Here is a 23,536-nt window from a genome sequence, read left to right as displayed (position 1 = left end):
ACTCTTCTGTTTTAAATCCCAAGGAAGGCACTTACTAGTCCAGAGGTAGTGTGATGTTGCCTCAGCGGTGACACAGGATACACAGGTATAAACTGGGAATCCACCCAGGTGGGAGCCATCACCCTTGGGCCACTTAGAGCTTTAGTCATTAAGTCAGTCATAAAAATTCCCATCAAGTTCACATGCTAAAAAAAAAAAAAAAAACAAAACGGATACCAGAAAGCTAGCTCAATATTAGTTAATAGTTGACCTGTTTATTACCAATCCATACTACTAAAAGGTACTGAGCAACATATGTCTTCAGAGACTGTTCAAGACGGAAGAGATATAACAAGGAATGACCAAAATAGTTTCAACCCACAGAAATCTTGCCTGATTTCTACATAATGTCATTTGAGACATTATGGTACCCTGTGAGTCCACTCTCACTCTCAGAGAATTTGAATTATCCATAGACTTTTAAAATTTACATAGCTAAACTGTCTCTTCATACTTTTATTCTGAGTGCCATAAAAGACTGGCTTTATTGCTCTTCATGGTTGGTGAAAGGCTGAGTGTTTATCAGAAGATCCAGATTTTCATCTGCATCGCGTTAACCCACATTCCCCTTGACATCTGTCTTGTTTTTCTGACCAGTGTAGAAATTCTTCAAAAGCACTGTCTATTCTCAGTTTAATCAATGGTTGCCCTGAAGCCTGGTTTGAAGGGTCTCTCTGAGACTTTGTAACCCTACTCTTGTGTTTCAGGAAGTCATGCATACCATGCTTCTGAGAAGTTCCTGACTATGTCCTAAGGATTTTAGCAAAGTTTTTAGTGGGAAGTGAAAATGGCCTAGGGGACAAGTGAAGAAGTAGAATATCACTCCTGAGGTCAGATGTCTGGTTTTAATTCCCAAGAATAGAGGCTAAGTCCTTAGCTCTGGTGAACAACTGGCTACCAGGCTCTGACAACACCATGAAGTGAAAGGCCCTATCTGTTGTCCTAGACAAAGAGGCTTGAGTAGCAGAATTGGGCAATGTGTCACACAGCAATCTGCCATTTAAAAGGATGGAGCTGATGTCCCAGTTCATCCAGGAGGGGACAGACAATAAGCACCAGTAAAATAATTTTATTTGTTTTATTTTTTCACACAAGATAAATGGATTTTTCAATTTGAAAACGTCATCCATGAAATCAGAAAGAGAAAAATAGAATTGCCCAACATAAATACATTTGTATTTATACATTAAATACATTTGTAAAATTTTCCTAAAGGCAGTTTTAAGGAATGATTCAATCCAAGCAAAACACTGAAAGTTTTGCTAAACCAATGGTTTCAAAGTATCTTTGGACGTAAATGTCGAAACAATTTCTAATTCAAATATATGACAGAATAAAAATATAAAAAGAGACATCTAAGAGAGAAATGTTGTCTTTGATTCACTTGAACTGGTCCCTTGCTCTTGTCACATGCTCATGAACAAGCGTAACTGGATTAGTTCTTATATCTTGGTCACAGTTGATGGTGTCATAAGATGAAAAATGTAATGTATTGGACACACAAGAAGACGACCCAACCTGAAAAATATTTGCCAGGATGCTGGAGGGTCAGAGTTTGTGTTTCCAGAGCTTACATAAATACCCAATAGGCATGGTAGCTTCCTGAAATCACAGAATATAGGAGCATACAGGACATCTCTTGAGCAAGTTTATTAGTTAGAGCATTGGTAAGCTGTGGGTTCAATTGAGAGGCCCTGTCTCAATATATGAGTTGAAGAAGAAGCGAGTCAGACACCTGCTGTCAGCTTCAGGCTTCCGCATGCACATGAGCACTTGCGTGCCAGTGCACACACATACGCACAAGCACGTGCACACATATGGCAAATTTTCTTCTGGAATCTGCATGCTTCAACACCACAGACTATACAGCTCCATGAGGGTAAAGACTAGCTTTTTCACTACCTGCTATAAGGCCTAGAAAAATATAGGATACTCAATAAATGTATCTAAATGAGTCACACTGAGTCATATAGCAAAAACTAATGTACACTAGGATCTTTTTTGCCTAAACATCTGCATGAGGATCATATTTTACACGTTGTCCAGGGTCTGAGATGCTGAATGATAATAGTCTACTGTAACAATCACCAGGAGACCTCTCAAGGCTAGTCTTGTCTCCACAGAATTTTCTGCATTTTTGCTATGAGCAAAACTCACTAAAGGAAACACGGCTCTCACTGCATTAGAGACAAGGCTGTCACCATCCCCCTACTTCATATACGGTTGATATTAAAAACAGGGTTTCTCACAAGGTAAGCAACAGGGAAATTACATTTCCTGCATCCAGGTCCCTTCACAATTTTCAAGTGATGAAGCATCAAGAAGTTTGATTTTATGACAATGTGTTTAAGATATATTAAGGCTGGAATGCGCAGCCCCGCGAATGGGAATTGAGATTTAGTTGCTGCTTATCTGACAGTTTGTGTTTGACCATGGTTGTGCCTCTTGGTGATTTGATGAAAGTGACTCTGATGTTTATTTGCTCTGTTTTGGTTTAAACACCTACCTATCTACCCACGAAACCATCTTCAGGTGATATATAAAATATCAAAAGGACATAGTAATTAAATGTTAATGGGTGAGTCTTTGAGAAAGATGTCACACAAACAGGCAGCTTAGATAAGGAGTCATTCTTTCCAAAATGGAGAAGCCCCAAGTGGAAAGAAATATAAATCCCAGCTGCTCATCAAATCCATCTACGTCACACATCTTCACAATTTCTCCACTCCCCTTCAGAAATTAAAATCTGTGTGTTTCTCTCTGCACTACACCCTCCACTGCCTTGAACGTTTGCTAGAGAACCATTGCTGATATATTACTTTTAGCCTGCTTTCATACAATTTTGTTGGCCGTAATTTTTATCACATGCCAACACTTAATATATGTGAAATATTTTGAAGACTGGTTTGCTAAAAATATAAAAGCCAAAGTCACATATATGGTAATCTTTAATTGGAAATTTTTCTGATGTAACTTTCTATTCAAAAACATAGAGGGTGATTTAAGAGTGTATATTAAGGTTTATAATTTTTCTAGAGCCAGCAAGAGTTGTGCTCAAGTCTCCAGAGCTAAAGCAGACTTCACAGAACCCAGGAATCTCTGTTTTCATTTGATCTCAGACTTAGGTTAGTTGACAATGTGTTTCCTTCATAGAATCCCTTTTCTAGTTTATACAATGTTGCATCTACATATGAATTCAAGAAAATGGAACCCAACTAAAACAGTGTCCCCTGTATTTTAAACTCACACATATTTTTCCTCACCTTGCACCCCACTTAATTTTTCTAACCTCTGAAGGAAAAATTTAAAACCACCAAGGAAAAGTGTCAGCAAAAGCCAAGACTTGTCCAATTTAGAATTAAAACTTTCATTTGAAGGTTGGGCAGTCTATTTTGAGAAACTGTTCTGTGTTACACACTGACCTGCAGTGATGAGTGGGAGAGGGGACAGATGCTGCAAGCCTTTCAAAATGAGAGCACTTGCAGTGATGGTCTATAAGCAGGCAGAATGGAAAGAGCTAGAAAGCTAGCCAGGAAAAGGGAGTAAGAAATGGGTCCCATGTATTGAGCCGTGGTGCTTTCCGGGGGGCACTCTTTATTCTACTTGGTGTTCATAGCCAGAGTTATGACTCTCTTTTCCTTATAACTAGGAGCAAAATAATTAGCATTGTGTGTTGTTCTTTTTCTCTTGAACTAAACAGACTCGAGTTTATATATTTGTACTTTGTACTCATTGTATAACTTTGGGCAAGTGAGCAAATCTCCTTAATGCTCACATTTCTCATTGGGAAATAGAAGCTAAGACTATTCACCTTGCAGGGATATTGGAAGGAAGACAAGGAAAATATATTAAGTGCTGAGCACATCTGAAAGTCTAATGGAAAGTAACTGTGCCACAGAGCCAGCTGCCAGGAGGGTGGAGAGCAGGGGAGGGCTGAGACTAGCCCAAGGTTGGAAACTTTGTCACAGCCTCTAACTGACAAAATAGAAATGATGAGAGTGGCTAAGATTTGCTCCTGGTTCAAAGAATAGATGGAAAAAGATGTAGCCCTGGGGCCAAGGGTTATGTGCAACCATGTCACCCATGCATGCCCAGAGACTAAGGAAGAGGGAACTCAGAGGCTCAGGAAGCTGAGTTATGGCTGAGGGCATGGGCAGCCAAGGAGAAGGCCGGCTGGCCCTGAGGAGATGAAGTGAGCGTCTACCAGAAACTCAAAGGCCAACAGGGAGATGAAATTACTGGGGTCAGCAAGGTGGCCTGGTGTACATTCAGCAGTCCAATCCCCTTTTCTTCTATGGAGAACAAGGCTTTGTAAAGAGCGAAGATGCTCTCACATTGTCCCTCTGCCACCAAGCTCCAGCCAGCCTCAAAGATCTCATGCGTACATCTTCATCCCCACCTGCCACCCACATAGTCTGTCTGTAGTTTCAGGCTTCATACTGTACAGTTGGTCTCATACAGCCTTTAGGAGCTTGACACCATTTTATAAAATCTTGAGTGAATTTATAAAGCAGTAAAATCAACCCAAAGTCAGTTACTCTACACCTAGTCAATGTCAGGAATAGAGAACAGCTTAACACGTATGGTGTGTGTTCTGACATGTGTTCTATGATATATGTGTGGGGGAGAAGTTTCAGAGGATGCCTTATGGGAGTTAGTTCTAGTATTCTAGCATGTTAATCCTGGAGATAAAACTCATGTCCTTAGGATTTTCAGAAAGTACCATAACTGGCTAAGCCATTTCATCATCCCCAAAACACAACTTTAGTTCTTAAATTAAGACTTTCAACAAAGGGATCCTATGTCCCTCTAATACAATATTCTGTAAGATTGCCCTTCACTGTATCAACAAAGATACTTATGACTCTGTAGCTGGTCATTTGAAAATCTCTCTCTCTCTCTCTCTCTCTCTCTCTCTCTCTCTCTCTCTCTCTCTCTCTCTCTGGGTGTGTGTGTGTGTGTGTGTGTGTGTATTTGTGGAGAGAAATAGAGAGAGGTTCCCCTGAGCTTACATCAACATCTTACATGAGGCCTAAACATGGTCTCACATAACAGAAAAAACAAATAGTATGTGTTACATAATTGAGTAAGTACCAATCACAAACTTAAAAGATTCACATCTAGAAGTGAGACCTGTAGTCATAACAAGACAGACCTGGGCACATAGGAAAGGGAAAGAAAGCCTGAGTGGGGAAAGATCTCAAACCTGCCTACCCAAGTCTAAATTGTCATCATGGGCTTCTGGGATGATTTGGAGCTTGTAGATCCCTCAGCAGACTTACACCGGAAATGAAAGTAGTGGTTTGGACAACACTTCTGCTTGTTCTTATTTTATGACATGCTTTAAAGCTGTGAGAAGCTCTCACAAGAAGCCAAGCAAGCGTCACAGACGCGTACCAGCATAGTCATACATTCACAGCTGTGTACCAGCACATGGGTACATTCATTGCTATGAGTTTACAGGGTTTGGTTGGTGAGTGACTTCCTCCTGTCCCAGGTCATGCTGATATGCAGTTGTCAACTTGGTGGCCTGGGACGACTGTGCATCCTCTATGTCTAGGCTTCTGCAGCAGGGCTCTTAGGTTGGGATGATGCTTTTAAGAGGATTATTTACTTACTGAAGGAGCTCTCCTTCCTTTCCTTGAATCCACATGCACAGGTTTGTTCTTGCTTTTGGCCGAACTGTGCAAGAACTTCATTCTTACCCCATGAAGCAGGTAAGAGTACTGTTCCTTTGGGGCCGTAGAACATGGGACTTAGTAGACCGTTGTTGTTTAAGGTTGCCCAGTATTATCTGCTCTGTGATAATGGCAGGAAATAGAATGAAATGATTAATTAATACCTGTCTCTTCTGAAAATTATATTGTTTTTAAAGACTACATTCTACACTTTCTTAGCTTATGACCAATGATAAATAGGTATAATTTACCTTTCAGTCTGTAACAAAGAATATAAAATAATGAACATTTACTGCCAAGTTTGACTCAATAACCTTTAAAAATTCTTGGCTGAAACCATTTATTTAATGTTATATACCCAGTTCGAAAGTAAATGTTAATGTTGTGAGTAAATTTACAAATCCATGACACTTTCTCCCTAATTAAGAGGTCCTTTCTTCACCAAACTCGAGAACAAGCACTCTCTTCCTTTGGTCTTCTACAGGGTGTCTTATTCCAGAGATAGAAGAATTGTGTCCCATGCTGAAGTATTTCACATCTGAGTTGCCTCAGAAGCATATGACTTGTGAAATTATCTTATGTGGTCATCACAGCCATGCTCACTAATTTTTATGTCTGAATAAAATTGCCTTGTTTTCTCACTATCTGCTTTGTATCCTTTTGGTGCTGTGACACAGGTTGTTTCTAAGTTGAAGTTATTAAAAATTGCTGATAAGTAAAATTCTCCTATGAGATATTTACATAATAGATATTTTAATTTCTTACACAAAAATACTTAAGCATGAAATTCTCAGGTCAGTGGATACATTTTTTTTTATCTTTGGGGAACTGTGGGGATATTTTAGATTCCTGGCAGCACCTGTGAATGTTCGATGCTACATGTCTTGTCAACATTTGATGTTACACATCCTTTAATTTTACCCATTCATATAGGCTCTTGGTGTTATTTCCCTGAAGCTTTCATCTGTATTTGCCTGTTGGCTAATGATGTCGAGGCCCTTGGAGGCTTTTGATGAGTGGTATATCTCCTTTCAGCTTATCTCTTTCCTTTATAATCTTTTACGACTTGTATTACCTCTTTATAAAGGAGTTAAAAGAATTATTTATGTATCCTAGAGGCAAACCTTTGTGTGTGTGTGTGTGTGTGTGTGTGTGTGTGTGTGTGTGTGTGAGTGAGTGTTTATGTGTGTGGGAGATATTTAGCCTCACTCTGTAGTTTGCTTACACATTTTTAAAACATTTAATAAGTTTTACACATTGGAAAAGCACAATTTATCTCTTCCTTATGATCATTTATTTTGTAGATGATATTTGCTCCCTTCAGATTTAAAGGCTACATTTCTTGTGATTTGGTTTCTAGAGTTTTATAACTTTAGCTTTCTTTCAGTTTAGCCTAGATTAAATTTCACATATGTCACCATCTGCCCTGGTGCCAGGTAGTAACTTATCAGTTGCCCATAGTTTCCCTGACACTGGTAGCTACTGGATACAGTTCCTGTCTTTCACAGGAGGAAAATTTCTATCATACCATGTAGAATTTAGATCTAGTCATCTATCTGTCATCTTTCTAGTTGCAGTGACAAAGCATCTTGCCAAGCAACTCAGGGAGTGTTTCTTTGGGCACAGCATTTGTTGGTATAATCCACTCTGGTAGGAAGGCAGAGTGGTGAGAGTAGCTCTTGCACTTGGGGCTGGGTTTTCTATCTTCCAGAATCACAAAGAGGGATGCCAGTGTTCATCTAGATTTCTCCTTTAAAAAATTGTGTGTGTGTGTGTGTGTGTGTGTGTATGTGTATACATACATACATATACATACACACATGCATATATATTCTATTTTTTATGTTGTCCCCCTTCATGGTTTCCCCTCCTCAAACTCCCATCCCATTTCCTCTGACTCCTTCTATGAGGGTGTTCTCCGTTTCATCTCCTCCCACCTCACGAACCTAGACTTCTCCTATGCTGGGGTATCAAGCCTCCATCGGACCAAGGGCCTCCCCTCCCATTGATGCCAGATAAGGTCGTCCTCTGCTGCATACGCAGCTGGAGCCATGGGTTCCTCCATGTGTACTCTTTGGTTGGTATTCTAGTCCCTGGGAGCTCTAGAGGGGTGGGGGCTCTAGTTAGTTGATATTATTGTTATTTCTATGGGGTTGCAAACCCCTTCAGCTCCTTCAGTCCTTCTCCTAACTCCCCCATTGGGTCCCCATGCTCAGTCAGATGGTTGACTGCGAGCATCTGTGTCTGTATTGGTCAGGATCTGGCAGCCTCTCGAGGAGCAGCTATACCAGACTCATGTCAATGAGTGCTTCTTGGCATCAGTAATAGGGTCTGGTTTTGATGTCTGCAGTTGGAATTTCTACATAACACCCTAACCCACAGTAAGGTGCCCAGATTCAGGATGAGTATTGTCTTCTCAATAAAACCCCTGTGGAGATATACGTATGTCTCCTAAGTGACTCAAAATTCAGTCTAGTTAACAATCAAGCCACACTATGATAATTTATAGCAAAAATCTCTATATCTTACACAAAGAGCCTATAACCAGAGAAGCTTCTAGATGTATTGCAAGAGTAAGATAAGTCAGTTTACTAAAAGTTATTAATACTAAGAAGGATAGCTAGTGTGAAGAGAGAAGGAGCCTGGCATCTTGCATTCTTGAATTCCAAGATGTCAGGGCAGAGGAAACAGGACCTGGCCCACCCTGCATTCCTGCATCTGCTGTCCTAAAGTCAGCTCAACTCTTCCATTGTCCAAGATAATCTTGAACTAGGAAGGAGGACCACTACTCTTTAATGGTGTCTCTTAATGGCAGTACTAAAATCAAAGAGAGTCTAGGAAATAAAATCTGTGGATTTCCAACCATCATAAGAAACACAAGCAATGGAGTAAAGATGGAAATTTGACTAAAGACCCAGAAATTGTTGGCAGATATAGCAGGTACCAGGTATCATCTCATTACACAATGTATAGGCATAAATGACGTTGATAGGAACAGTTGTGTTGATGTGGGGGACTGATATATAACAGATGATTTCTGAGGCCTTTTCATGCCTTCACTAAGATTCTTTCCAGTCTGATTGTATTGTAAACCAAAATAAACCCTCAATAACATGTTATTCTTTCCCTTACTCCTTCCACAAATATAAACCAGTAAATAAAGTGAGAGCCATCTGCCAAAGACCTGAGTAAGCAGATTCCCAAGGTCCACCCTCATCTGTATTCACAGCTCCAGGGTTTCTTGAGGGTTGAGGTCATGGAGATGCTGACTGGAGCAAACCTGCTCCCTGATGTGACCAGAAAACATTTGTTGAGGCAAAATTATACTATAAAGATCCATTTCCATATAAGTACCCCAGATGAGACAAGCCACAAGAGTGAACTAATTTAAAACATCTCAGAGAGGAGAAACCACTGCAAAAGTGCAACAGAGCTGAGCAAAAGTCTTCCTAGAAAACAACTGTGACAGGTAAAAATTAAGAACAGGAAATTGTGTTCAGCAAACGAATAAATATTTATCTAAGAAAAATGTAGGAAATTTTGGCAAGAACGGGAAAATTCTGCAGTACCAAGACACAACTTCTGTCGTCCTCCTCTGAGTATGGTAGAAAAAAGTCTTACTTCGGGTAGCCATAGATAGGATGTGGAACCTTCCAATGAGTTTATTGTTCTTTGCAACAGACTGATGGGTTCAACAAACCGAAAGGTACACTAAGATGAGTATACTATGAAGCCTCAAGAAATAGACATAAAAACTTCTCCCGTCAAGATGGAAGCCGTTCTTTGATGAAAATGTGGTACAATTTATGCTTCAAAGCATCCCGGGAAGGAGAGCCATCACTTAGCATGTAGTACATGGCGTTATTTGAATGTAACACCAGTAGGGAAATGCCAGCCAGAAATTTACTGGAAGATAAGGAAGCTCTCCAAGACTGAAAGAAGTTTCATGTCATCAATGCTGTGGTTTTAATGTAAAGAGAGCCTCAAGGCAGACACATCTGAACAGTGTTATATCTGTGCACTGTAGTAGAAATAGACTTCAGGGGCTTAAGTGATATATAGCAATAGATGAAAGAAGAAAAAAGAAGTGATTTAAACATAATAGTTGAGGACTTCTGTTGCAGTAAAATTTAAAAAAAAAAGGTTTCTTTTATCCCACACTAGTGCGGGCACCATAGGGCCACATTACATCTGTGGGATATTTTCATCTCAGTCAACAAAGCATCCCACCCACTAAGCTTCATCCTATATCACACTTCTGATGGCAACAATCTCTCTACCAATCTAGTTCCCAAGGCAGGTTGCCACCATGACAGACACACACATCCCAATTCCATGGTGGCTCAGTGTGTCCAGCCACCACACACTCTCTTGAACTCAATTAAATTATCACATGAAAGACCACACAACACAATAACCTCTGGTCCAATTGATTAAATATAATTGCCCACCTACATAAAATATAGTTTGTTCATCTAGACACATAAAATCCTGTACACATCCATCCCTTAAGAGTAGTCATAACAACTTGTAAATGTGCAGAGAGAAATCTTAACATCCACCTCAATGTTCTCTTGGCTGCTCTCTTTCTAAAATTTTCTCCTGCCCATCCTTTCTTCTCGTCCAGTGACAGGTCTCATTCTATCCTGTACCTTCCTTCACTTGCATAATGACATCAACATACCGACCTTACTATACAACTTTCCATAAGGTAGAGAAGAAGCAGGCCCAAGATAAACAAGTGTATGGATGATTTAAATAGAACCAGCAAACTCTTATATTTGTCTCTGGAACAATCTATTCTATAGTAGTACAATACAGGCTCATTCTAGGCATAAATTGATTATTCTGTAGAGTTTTCTGCATTAGGAAATTTAAATTATCAAAATCACATAAGTACTGTTAATGTGAGGAAAAATTACAGAAATTAGAAACAGAAACTTCAGAAAAAATATTTGACATTAATCAACACATTTCTAAATTACCAGTAGTTGCAAAGATACTACAAGGCACTCGAGGAAATTCTTTGTGTTAAATGAAGTTTAAGAGACAACAGGCCATGTCATGTGAGAAAGTGAATGAGTGCCTAAAGTTACAAATAACAGATGGAAACATATTTATTTTTTAAAATGCTTAATCTGAAAATGTAAAAAGTTTCAGTTTCAGTTAAAGGAAGAGTATGAGGAAACAGGTAATAGGCAAATTAAAAACAACAACAAATCATACAAATAAACCAAAACAAAGGAAAAGTAGATAATAACAAACAGTAACAACAAATAATTAAATTATAACTAGCTATTATGTGAGCCAAAATTTCTATGTCAAGCTGACTAGATATTTTAATATCCTATACTAAACACACATAGACTAGACACTAGACCATGCATAAAATCAATTTAGAAGGAATTTTGGATCTAATGGTACAGCCATAACTACATAGTCCTAAAGTAAAATTGAGGAGTAAATTTTCATAGCATGGACAGTGGTTTCCAAATAAAAAACTAGGAATGCAATCAATATAAAAGAAAAGAAGGAGAAAGACAAGAACAAGAGGAAGGAGGAGGAAAGGGATGGGAAGAAGGACAAGGAAAATGAAGGGGAGCAGGAGAAGAACAATGAGAAGAAGGAGGAGGAGGATGAGGAGGAGGAGGATGAGGAGAAGGAGGATTAGGATGAGGAGAAGGAGGATTAGGATGAGGAGGAGGAGGATGAGGAGGAGGAGGAAGAGGAGGACAAGGAGGAGGAGGACGAGGAGGAGGAGGAGAAGAAGAAGAAAACTATAGGTAAATTGTATTTCATCAAATTAAGTAATTTTAATCTTCAAAACTCAAGGATAAAATGATTGCAAATAAAACCTATAGAATGGGAGAAAATATCTCTCTAGCACATACCTGCTACGTGGTATAGAATTCCTAGAACTCAAATAAATCAAGTGAAAACCAGAAGTTTGAATAGCATGTGTCCAACAATAATGTAAATGACTGTTAGGCAGTTGAGTAAATGTTGAAAGCCCTTTTAGGAATTCATAAAGAAAAATTCATTAAGAAAATGATTTCTTAAGGATGCTTACAATTCTTTAAGGATTTATAAATCAAAACTGAGGTGAAAAACAATTTCTTACCCAGCAAAATGACCAAAAAAAAAATGACAGGAAATATGTGAGCTAAGATGACCAAAGTAAGAACACGTATTGCTACTACTGTAAAGTTGTAGAGACACTTTGGAACACATAGTAGGTCCTGAGAATATTAAATATAGTTTTGTTATATAACACCATTTGTTCTACTCTTTTGTTCACACTAGAGAAAAATAAAAATGCATATCCTTGCATTTGTACCTGAGTACAACATTGTAAACCGAATTCAAGTGAAAATGTATAAAAACCAACCAGAGATAACCAATGAACTAAGAGTGATGAAAAATTAATTAACCCATATTACAGGTTCTTCCAAATAACTGTACCGATTTAGTTTTTTTAGAATTACCCAATTTAGAACCTTACAAAAGCACCATGTATAAAGATTCAACCAGAGATTCAGAGGAGGGTAAAATCACATAGATCAATGACGCTTTTGCTAATGAATGAATCAAACTCAAGAATTTATGCTTGGTTGAGTTACAAAATCAGATAGAAATAGAAGCAGAATCCAAATCCAAATTTTGATGGCTCCTGCCCAGTGTCTATATTCTGGTCCCCAGGAAGGAAACTATACTTCACTCAGATCATGACTTTAACACAGATACACTCAACTTGCATTCATAATGGATAAAAGAAAAAACATCCAAGATTATAGTGGAATGAATATGTAGTCAACTACAATGGAGGATACCCTGCTAATTCTATTTTAGCTGTACATCTATATTATTCAAACACAATTGCCCCTCATTCTTCAAGACCCATCTTCTCCTTAGCTGGCAGTGTATAGTCCAAAACTTTTTAAATTTTACTATAGTAATAGTATAGAGATTAAAAAACATGTACAACTTAGGGGGCACCATTCATCCCATGCACAGCCCTGACAGATGTTCACAGACATCAGTGGAATAATGAAGAAACAAATTGATCATTCTGGAAACTGTGTTTGATGTGTTTTTAAAATCAATTTACACACTTAGTATTGATAATTGTGGCACCAATGCCCAGGGAGATTGGCATACATAATTCTAAACAAAATGCTCACAAAACAAATTGAAAAACATACTAAAAGCAGCATCCATCATGATCAGGTCAGCCTTATCCCAGAGATGGAGGGACGGCTCAAGCAAAGCGTAAAGTTTGCAATTAAGGGTAAGTTAGAATAGTTCAGTTAAGATCAATTAAAATCCTCTTCAAAAACCATGATTGGAAACTAAGTTAAGTGAGACATTACAAGGGACCGTGTTTATTGATTATGAACACATAAGAACTCTATTCCAAAGTCATAGGAAGTATTTTAAATAAAATCACAGAAAAAATTTCAAGGCCAAAATGAAAAAGAAACAAATAAGCAACAACAACAACAGCAGCAGCAGCAACAACAATAACAGCAACAACAACAACAGCAGCAGCAGCAACAACAATAACAGCAACAACAATAACAGCAACAACAACAACAGCAGCAGCAGCAGCAACAGCAGCAGCAGCAGCAACAGCAGCAACAACAACAGCAGCAGCAACAGCAACAACAGCAGCAACAACAACAGCAACAACAATAATAGCAGCAGCAACAACAACAGCAGCAACAGCAGCAGCAGCAGCAGCAACAACAACAACAACAACAATTACTGCTCTTGCAGAGGACTGGAGTTTGGTCCTCGGTCCCATGCTTGTTTACTCATAACTGCTTATATTTCTACATCCAGGAATTTCCAATGTCTGCAGCCTCAGCTTACATATATGTGTGTGTGTGTGTGTGTGTGTGTGTGTGTGTGTGTGTGTGTGTGTGTGTATAAAACAATAAGTCTTCAAGTACAAATGCACTTGACACTTTATCACATTCCTGGTAGAATGACTATTCTAGCAAATGAGAAGAGATACTGAAGAGGTTGTAAGGAAAGGGCCATTCTTTTGCATTGTTGTGGGAGTGTAGATTTGTGCAGTCACTATGAAAATCTGTGTAGATGCTTCTCAAAAGTGTAGAAATAGAACCATATGGCCCACTTACATCACTTCTGGGCATATAACCAAAGTCTCTATAAGCTACTAAAATTATATTTGCTCATCCATGTCCATTGCTGCTCTATTCACAATTTCTAGGAAATGGAAATATCTTAGATGCTCATTAACAACTAAACAGATAATCAAAACATGAATATGTACGTGTGTGTGTGTGTGTGTGTGTGTGTGTGTGTGTATGTGTAGATAGATAGATAGGTAGATAGATAGATATAGAAATCTACTGCATATAATGGAATTTTATTCAGTTGTAAAAATGAAATTCTAGAATTTTCAAGAAAATAAATAAAACAGGTTTAATAAAAAGGATTATAATGAGCGAAGTAATCTAGTCACATGATAATAAGGCCCTATTGGTGAAGACATATGCACACTAGTAGCCAGATACAGAGAAATCAATCTGAAACTGAAATGAAAGCCCTTGTCTAGTATATCTAGTCCCCAGAGTTGATAAGAAATCTGCTGCAAAGGAAAGGCATTAGTGATCTTACTCAGGAGTGAGTGCTGTAAACTATAATGCCAAACTGCCAGTTACTTCGTACTTACTGCACCAGTGGCATAGCGGTGGAGATCAATAGGTCTCAGTATGTTTGATTCATACTTCATAGGAGGAAATATCTGCCTAGTACTATGGACACTACCAAAATGTTATGGCTTGGAAGGTCATAGGAAAGTCATGGCTGCTTAGCTGAACTAACATGGCACCAAACTGAAATATAATTATATTTCTGTTTATAACCTCAGACAACAAATGCTGCTCTCATCCTCTGAACAGCTTCTCCTTTCAGGAGACAACAGTGAATGTAGGTGGCTGCCTAAGGTTCTGACAATATGTGGTAGCTGAATGTTTAGTCCTCAAGACATTCTTTCCTATTCCCTCAATACTTAGGGCACATCTCAAAAAAAAAAGAGTAAAAAACAAACAAACAAACAAAAATCAAAACTATAAGAAATAAAAAGTTGAAACAGTACGTGAAGGGTTATCTTCAGTGCATGATACAGACACTGCACGTAGGATCTTACAACAGATACAGAGTCTGAACAAGACCAGGACTGTCACCAACAAATCAGGTATGAGAAAGGGCTCAAGAAACACTACACTCCCTAGATGATATACCTGCTATAAATTAATTATGGGGCAGGGGGTGTAGTCTTTGTCTTCAGATGCATATCTAAATGCATTATGATGAGCCAACTAGATTGTAATTGATATTTTCAAAGCTGTGGTCAGGTAGAGGGTTGGTTAAAGCCAGATTGTTAGAAAACATAACAAAGCGAAAACAGGTGAGTGTGGAAAGGGGCTTGAATGGAGGAAGGAGAAAACAACTGTAGTAAGAGGAGGAGGGTGTATTATGTGTGGTGAGAATGAACAATGCATTCTCTACATGTACTGAGTTGTCAAAGAACAAATTTAGTCAGAAAAGAAAAGGAAACGTAGACGCTGTCATCTGCTTTTGCTTGATTTATATCAAAATTTTGTAAGTCTTGTCATTAAATATGCCATGGCAACACTCATGGCAACATTAGTCTAAACTTTTGGATCAGAAAGGAAGTTACCACAAGTGACTTTTATACATTAAGCTTTTGTGACATTAAATTTGGTTGACTTTGGCATTGGTCCCAATTGACAGAACTGACAAGAATTTGACATTGCATGTTGTATTTTCATTCTAGGAATTTGATTTTTAATGCACGGGACAGCATTCCTTTGATTGCTACTTTGCATCTTCTGATGTATCCTGGTGTATATTCAATGCTTTGCCTTCCTAAGTAGGTTAGACTTCTTTCTCCTAATCTCAGAATGGTTGGTTCATAATCAAAGTTTAGTGGTGTACAGCTCTTACACAAAAAGCAATCATTTATTTAATTACTGGGAACAGATGCTGATCTTGGTCTCTGATTTTAAACAAATGGTCTTGGATCCAACCCCATTGCAAGCAGGTAAATTAAGAAGAAAAGACATCTGTAAAGGAGACATGTACTTGGAATGTTATAACTAGTCTATATTTGAGGTTTCCCACTATCTTCCTAAACGGGAGAATCATTTATTCATTCTAATACCCATCATACCCATTGTTCCTCGACCAAACCATTAAGACCAGTGTAGTCTCACCATTTCCTGACTTGGTTCCCACTCATCTTTATGAATATTGAGGTTAGTACAATATGGTCAGAACACTGATATGATGAAAGTTTCTTTGAATTTCTAAGGCACAAATTTATACTTTGTAACCAAGTTCAGAACATAAAATGATAGCTTGTTTATATACATATATTAGCAAATATTATGCATATGATTTATAGATGTCTTACCAATAAGTTACGTGTTCATTGCAGAGAATTCTAAAAAAATGCAAAATATATTTCTAATTGTCTGTGTTTTCTCTCATGTATTTATTTCCTGCTAGTCTAATATATGAAATAAAATGTATATATTTGCTCTTCATACTAATCTCTACTAGAATCTGCCACAGAGTGAGGTAATACGGAGGCCATCTTCTCACACAGCAGCCAATTAACATGATGATAAGTCTAAGGGTAGCACAAGCTCGAGCTTTATGAATTTGAAGTGGCATGTTCAGTTTAGACAGATTAATTAAAACAACCAGGTACACGTTGTTATCATATTCGATTCACATCTTCCAGTATTAAGGTTGCATTAGGTTTATAAAATGAGGAATTAATTCAGAGAGGTGCTAATTAAATGTAAATAAAGGCCATTATGAACTTCTCAATGGAACTCAATTGGCATTATTATATTAAATAAAGATGATGTCAATCAGATGCCCAGGTGCATGACTTCTCTAAATTTTCACCTTTAAGCATTCAGAGAAGCATTATTGACTAGATAAATTTAATTACAGACTCATAAAAGGTTCTGCTGACCATTCTCTTAACTTCTTTGGATTATGTAGCAAAACAATCATTCCTCTCCACAAAACAAAGGATTCTTTTATCAATAAGGTGACTTTCGAGAATTTTTAAATCAAACTGTTCATTTCTCCCTTGAAATTCCTAGGGTTTCCTGCAATGGGGACACTTTTCCTGAGACGGGTTCATTCTCATTTCAGTTTTAAGTAGCTCACTGTGGGAGAAGCTCACACTCTCCTTCCCCATTTAATTTGTGTTGAGCATCACTAACTTTCAACATGTATTAAAAATAATACATGAGGGGCTGGAGAGAAGGTTCAGCAGTTAAGAGCACTGACTGCTCTGCCAGAGATCCCGAGATCAATTCCCAGCCATCACATGGTGGCTCACAACCATCTGCAATGCTATCTGATGCCCTCTTCTGGTGTGTCTGAAAACAGCTACAGTGTACCCATATACATAAAATAAATCCTTTAAAAAGCTATACATAATAAAAAAATATTTTTACCACAAAAAGAAAGGAAATTGTATAACAGCAAGCTTTTCCACCCATGGCCTAATTCCTGATATAATGACTCTAAGACTAAATTATTTATACATTTTCTTCCTGCTAGCTTGTAGTTCAGTCATCCTGATTTTTCAATTCTAAGTCCCGTCACATAGGTAGTTAACTCTTCTCAAGTTCATGTGCCCATCTTCCTCAGATTTCAGAGCAAATCCCTGTGGCTGACTATTCTGGAAATTCTCTGTCTGTACCAGAACTTCCACCTCGGTGATTCTTGCTAATAGGCCAACAGTATTTTATTGGCAGGTGATGCTTCTGTACAGTTTACAAAAGATTCTCTGTACATTTCCCCCATTTACTCTAATAAAAGATTATTTCTCTTACAGTAGTAAACTATATACCATAATAACAATTATGAAACCTAACTGGTAAGATTTACATTCACAATGTCTGGTCTAGAGGTATCTGGCAGCCTTGGAGAAAGTATTCTACTAGTCATCCAATCTCGATGAGTTCAAAGTTCTGTAACTAAATCAATTTCTATCATAACTTGCATTATCAGCCTAAAATATATTCTTAGACTTCAGAACATTTTCTTTAATCCTAAATGTCTTAAACGTATATGTATATACATATATAAGTATCTAGCCTTCATCCCCATCAGAGGCATCAGGAAGGAAGAAACACTGCCTGATAGAATCGACAGAAAAAGCTGGCTGTGTGGACTTACCAAAATTTTTCTCTGTAATGTTGGAGCAACCATCTTTAGTCTTCTATCTCAGGATATCTGACAGACTTTTCATGAAGCAGGAGGAACCACTTACCCTGTCTTGGCGACGCTCGGCAATTGAGTTGCATCTCATTTGTCCAGCTTGGATAGCATTTTTTTTCATCAGTTGAAGCAAGAGTGATATCATGCCCACTGGTTGGCTTGCTACATATGAAACACACTAGATAAGGATGTCCACTGATACTCATCATCTCCTCTGAAATAGAGAAGGGGTGCTGTCAGAAGCAGACATGTCTTGCTGCCCCAAAAAAGCCTTTTAATGATAAAACAACTTTAAATGCTATATTTCATCGATCTCTGAGGTTTTTGAAGACCATCTGTCAATCTATAGTATATCTGAATAGACAAATATCGTTTGTTCTAGCTCTTTACTATCTGTTCGATTTCGGAAACATCTTAATGTAGTTAGACTAGTATCTAACATGACAATGAATTTGATTGACTACTAACTTACACTTTTAAATATTCTAAACAGTTTGTAATAGCAGCTTTCAAGGAGTATAAGTTCATATTACATAGGCATGATACCTTAAGTAAGAGTTGAAACACATATACATAGCATATTATAGCAAAATATAATCCTAAATCTGTATCAATATCCAATATCTATTCCAACGTATAAATATTTGTCTTGTTGACATTCCTTGGTCTAAAAGTGATTCAATAATTACCCTTTTTATCCTATTATTCTTATATCTCCCTTTTTTCTTTTTGATCCTCCCCACCCTTTCCTCTCAGCATAAGAGAGAAAGAGGATAGAGGACAGAGAAAAGAGAGATATTCCGGAGTCTAACCTCCTATACTTTCTTTCCTTTCTGATCAAGGTAATTAACAACTTGCAAACAACTCCTATTAAACAATGGCAACACCTATCATCCATTGGCTGACCAGAACTATCCACCGTCCTCCTGGGAATGAGGATATTGATCTCTTGCTTCATGCTTGTTTGAGGCATCATTCCCTTTTCAGGCCTCTTTTTTTAAAAAAATGGTATATTGGGCAGTGTTTTGAGAAAACTGTCTGCAGCATTGGCTGTCCAGTCTGTGCATGCTATGAAACGTCCATGCTTAACTGAAGTCCTGACTGGAACACTCTGTGAAGTCTCGCTAGCCATTTTGAAACTGTCCCCGATGCAGATTTTTGAGAAAATAGAGTTGAGGCAGTCTGAGGTAGAATCACCTAGACTACTTGTCCAATCTTCTTTGGTGACTCATCCTCTTGAACAGCAAACATACAGACTTTTAAATGTATTATAGCTTTGTACACTAACATGAGTATAGAACATACGCTATGCAGAATTCAGTTAGATGATTCTCTGCTCACTGTACAGACAGTTATCTCAAACTTGCTTATAAGTTAGTTTAGATTGTACAACAAACTCTAGTTTAAAATTTTATCAGAGCCACTAAAAGGATGTCATGACAAATCTTGAGGGTTTTGTAGCCATCACCATTTATTGACTCTACACAGCTTAATTTCTGGCTGGAGATAACTTTCATGTCTCAGCCTCTCAGAGCTGTCCCCATATAGAAGGAACAGCATATGTTTTACTTTTTTGCTCTTCTTTTTTATTTATTTCTCCCTGTCTTCAACCGAGATCTTTAGGAGGTCTACCCATGTCAAATTTGATTTTTATCAATTTGTAAGGAATTCACAGCTTTTCCCATGGAAACAAATATAAAGCCTCTCCCCCCAGTGTAAATCTTTTCTTTCCCTCCATTATAAAGTTAGGACGACCTCAATATAATCAGGCTGATTTAGATCTGCAGTTTTTCCCATAATCCATTGCTTCTCAGCAGTAGTTGTCTTTTTGTTCATTAGCATTCAAAAATACAAGGTTAATAAAGCACTATGTAATCTATCTCTGAGGGTCTTTATTATCCCTTTGTATTGTTTAAGTGTCTCCTTTAAAGTGTGATTAGATCTCTCTTGTCCTATAGGATTGAGTGGTATAATGTAGTATGATTTATATTATAATATGAAAAATGTATCACTTTACCAGAGACATGTGTTGTAGCATTGTCAGATTTTTTTTTTAATTTTGATGTATTTATTCAGAAAAGCAATTCGGCTACAGGAACATGACCATTTGAGAGAAAATCCAAAAACTTTCAGTCAGCAATCCTGTGGATTCCAAATTTTACCATCCGGATGAGATTCTCTTGTCTGAAGCTTTTCATGAAATCAGATACTTTGCATGATGCCTGATGTGGTCAGTGATGAAGGTTGCGATGAGGTAGTAACTGTGATCATAACCCATTGTAGCCTGAAAACAACAGTGATTTTCTTTTCTGTATAGGCAGCTAGGAAGTCATCAGGGAGTAACTGTCCATCTGAGAGAAACTCATCTTTTCCTTGATCAATTAATATGTCAATCGGCGAACCTGAATAGAACCTCATGAGACAGGTGGCATCCTATGCCTTCCATTTACTTTGATCTGGTCCCAAATATCAATTAAAAGCATTTTTGTCCCAAGGACAGAGCAGAGGGTTGCAAATTGGAGCAAATGCTGACACAGATCTGTATTTTCCAGGTTCTTTCAAAGCACAAATCATAGCTCCGTGGTCTCTCGTGCAGTGACCAAAAAGAGACATCCTCTGTGGGTCCACTGGGAAATTGGCTTTTATGAGTTGTGGAAGCTCATCTGTTACATAAGCCTATAGTCTGTAGTTAGCGATCCAAAGATCTTCAGTGGCGTTCACGTAAAACCGAGCACCAGTGCCAAAGCTGTCATCTTCTCCTTTAACTTCGCAGCTACTGGAGCTGGTATCAGGGCAATGAACACAAGGCAGCTTGCTGATAGCCAGACTTCGATACGAAATTTTGTTCTGTGCAAGTTAAACCAGACAGCCAGTAAAGGGCAGGGCACTTTCCTCTCTCAGACTAGGGTGGTTAGTAGACAGCAGATTACATTTTACATTTCAGCTCAACACTGCTATGTTCGAAAACTTTCTGGAGCCCTCCAAAGCACCTGTTGCTGGAAACTTGTTTTGGCACCATTCTTCTCCTTGGTGAGGGGCAGCTCCAAAGTCATCAGAAGCATTGTCAGTCTTAATTTGTGCAGGCATTCCCATAATTGCCATAACCTATAATAAATCTGTTAGTACAGAATCAGCCTTCTCAGAACTTAAAGCGGCCTCCCATTGAAATCCTGAATGTGTCTATTGTACAATATGCATATTTTAAATTTCCAAGCTCTGCAAAATAAAACACACCCATTTGCCTTATTTTATTTCTTTGGGTACTTTTTGGGTTACTCCCTGTAGCTAATGAAGTCTGGTTATACAAAGAACAGGTGAGACATTTCTTTGTCTTGCGGCCAAGCAATAGAAAACTTTTCCTTTAAACATTTGTTGTTGACATGTTTTATTATTAATGGAATTCTGATGCTTCTAGCACATTTCTAACTAGTAGCTGATCAATTTCATTGTTGTCTGTGCTAGAGGAACTGGTCGAACCATACTGAGTGTGATAGTATGGTATTATACCCAATGGTCTATTTCCATTTCTGATAACATGTTGTAGTTGAATAAATAAAGAAGTTAATTCTGAATCATCCTGAATAAGGTCAGAAGTTCCTATATGCAAAACAACTCTTCCTGCAAATTGAGAGTCAGTAACTATAGTAAGAGATTGTGGAAAATCTAATATTACCACGAGGATGGCATATATCTCTGATTTTTGAATCTGCTAATTGATGAAGTCTTGTTTTTCCTTTCAGAGTCAATTTAGAAACCTTTTCTATTGAGGTCTTCAGTATTTTACTCATTATGTTAAAGATATCCATTCTCAGATATTATCTTCGCTCTGCATAAGAATTCATGTGGGAGAAGGAGTAGAAGGTAAAGTAACTAAAATATACACCATCTTTTCACCCAAACAATCTCTATGTGCCTCTTGTAATTTCTTTTCTAACAGAGCTAACTCTTTTTCAGCCCCTGCCTACAATTCTCTTGGGCTATTTAAGTTTTATCGTTCTTGTAAGATTTGGAATAAGTGACTTAGTTCTTGAGTAGTTAATCCAATTATAGGCCTTAGCCAATTAAAGTCTTCCAACGATTTTGAAAATCATTCACAGTTCTCAATTGAGTTCCACTGATTTGTATTTTCTGTCGTCAAATCTTTTGTAGACCTACCATATCTTACATAATTATTATAATAACTTCACTGCACCTTTTCAAGAGCAATTTGTAATCCCTACCAAGGCTAAATTCTCTTTGCTTCATCAAACATTTTCCCTCTAAGGCATTTGTATCTGAATCTGCCAATAAGATATCATCCATGTAATAAATTTTGGATTGAGGAAACAGTTTATGAATTATTTCTAATGGCTGTTGTACAAAATATTGGCAAAAGGTAGGTTTACTCAACATTTCTCGTGTAAAGACACAAAATACCTCTTTATTGAACAACTATTAAAATAAAGTACTGACAAAGCACACCTTTCTCTGTCACTCTCATGCAAAGGAATTGTGAGAAAGCAAACTTTTATATCAAACATTATAATAGGCTATGACCTAGATAATAAGGAAGGCATTGTGATTCTAGGTTCTTAAGATCCTTTTGGCTGAATGATTTTATTAATTGCTCTAAGATATGTCAACACCCTCCATTCTCCTGTTTTCATTTTAATGACAAATTCAGGAGAATTTCTAGGGGTTAGTGGGATCTTCCAAATGTTGACCCTCCAGCTGCTCTTAGACTAGCTGATGTAGCATCTGTAACTTTTCTTTTTGTCATAGACCATTCTTCTACACAAACAGGTTTGTCAGTTTTCTACTTTAATAGATAGAGTAGCTGGAGATCTATCAGTAGTGGCTCCCCCATATAGAGTAGAAGACTTATCCTCCTGTTGTATCCAGCTTATGGACAGTTTGGGTAGTCTGTAACTGTCTTCAAAAACACTTTTAAAAGTTTTTATTAATAACTTTTTTAGTGTATCTGGCTTTATGTAGAGTTCCTTGATCCACTTGGACTTAAGCTTTGTACAAGGAGATAAGAATGGATCAATTTACATTCTTCCACATGCTGACCATTAGCTGAACCAGCACTCTTTGTTAAAAATGCTCTCTTTTTTCCACTGGATGGTTTTAGCTTTGACAAAGATAAAGTGATCATAGGTATGTGGGTTCATTCTGGGTCTTCAATTCTATTCCATTGATCTATCTGCCTGTCTCTGTATCAATACCATACAGGTTTTTTTTATCACTATTGTTCTATAATATAGCTTGAGGTCATGGATGGTGATTCCCCCAGAAGTAGTAGAGGATGGACCTTGTAGGGCATCAAAGGGAGGAGAGACCCTTGTTCCTGTGAAGGCTTGATGCTCCAGTGGAGGGGAACACAAGGGCATGGAGGGGTGGGAGGTTGGGTTGGGGAGCACCCTTATGGAGGCAGGGGGTGAAGAAATGATATGGGGATTTCCAGAGGGGAAACCAGGAAAGGGATAACATTTGAAATGTAAATAAATATATCCAAGAAAAGGAAAGAAAAAAAA

The 23,536-nt window shown here is 37.9% G+C and overlaps 1 pseudogene; it reads right to left on the bottom strand.

Moving 5' to 3' along the window:
• Positions 1–20,214: 20,214 nt before the first annotated feature.
• Positions 20,215–21,045, bottom strand: Esd-ps1 (esterase D, pseudogene 1; annotated as a pseudogene).
• Between the last annotated feature and the right edge of the window lie 2,491 nt (positions 21,046–23,536).

Source organism: Rattus norvegicus, chromosome 2 (genome assembly GCF_036323735.1).
Source record: "Rattus norvegicus strain BN/NHsdMcwi chromosome 2, GRCr8, whole genome shotgun sequence".
Classification (NCBI taxonomy): Eukaryota; Metazoa; Chordata; class Mammalia; order Rodentia; family Muridae; genus Rattus; species Rattus norvegicus.
This window is presented reverse-complemented; position numbering and strand designations above follow the sequence as displayed.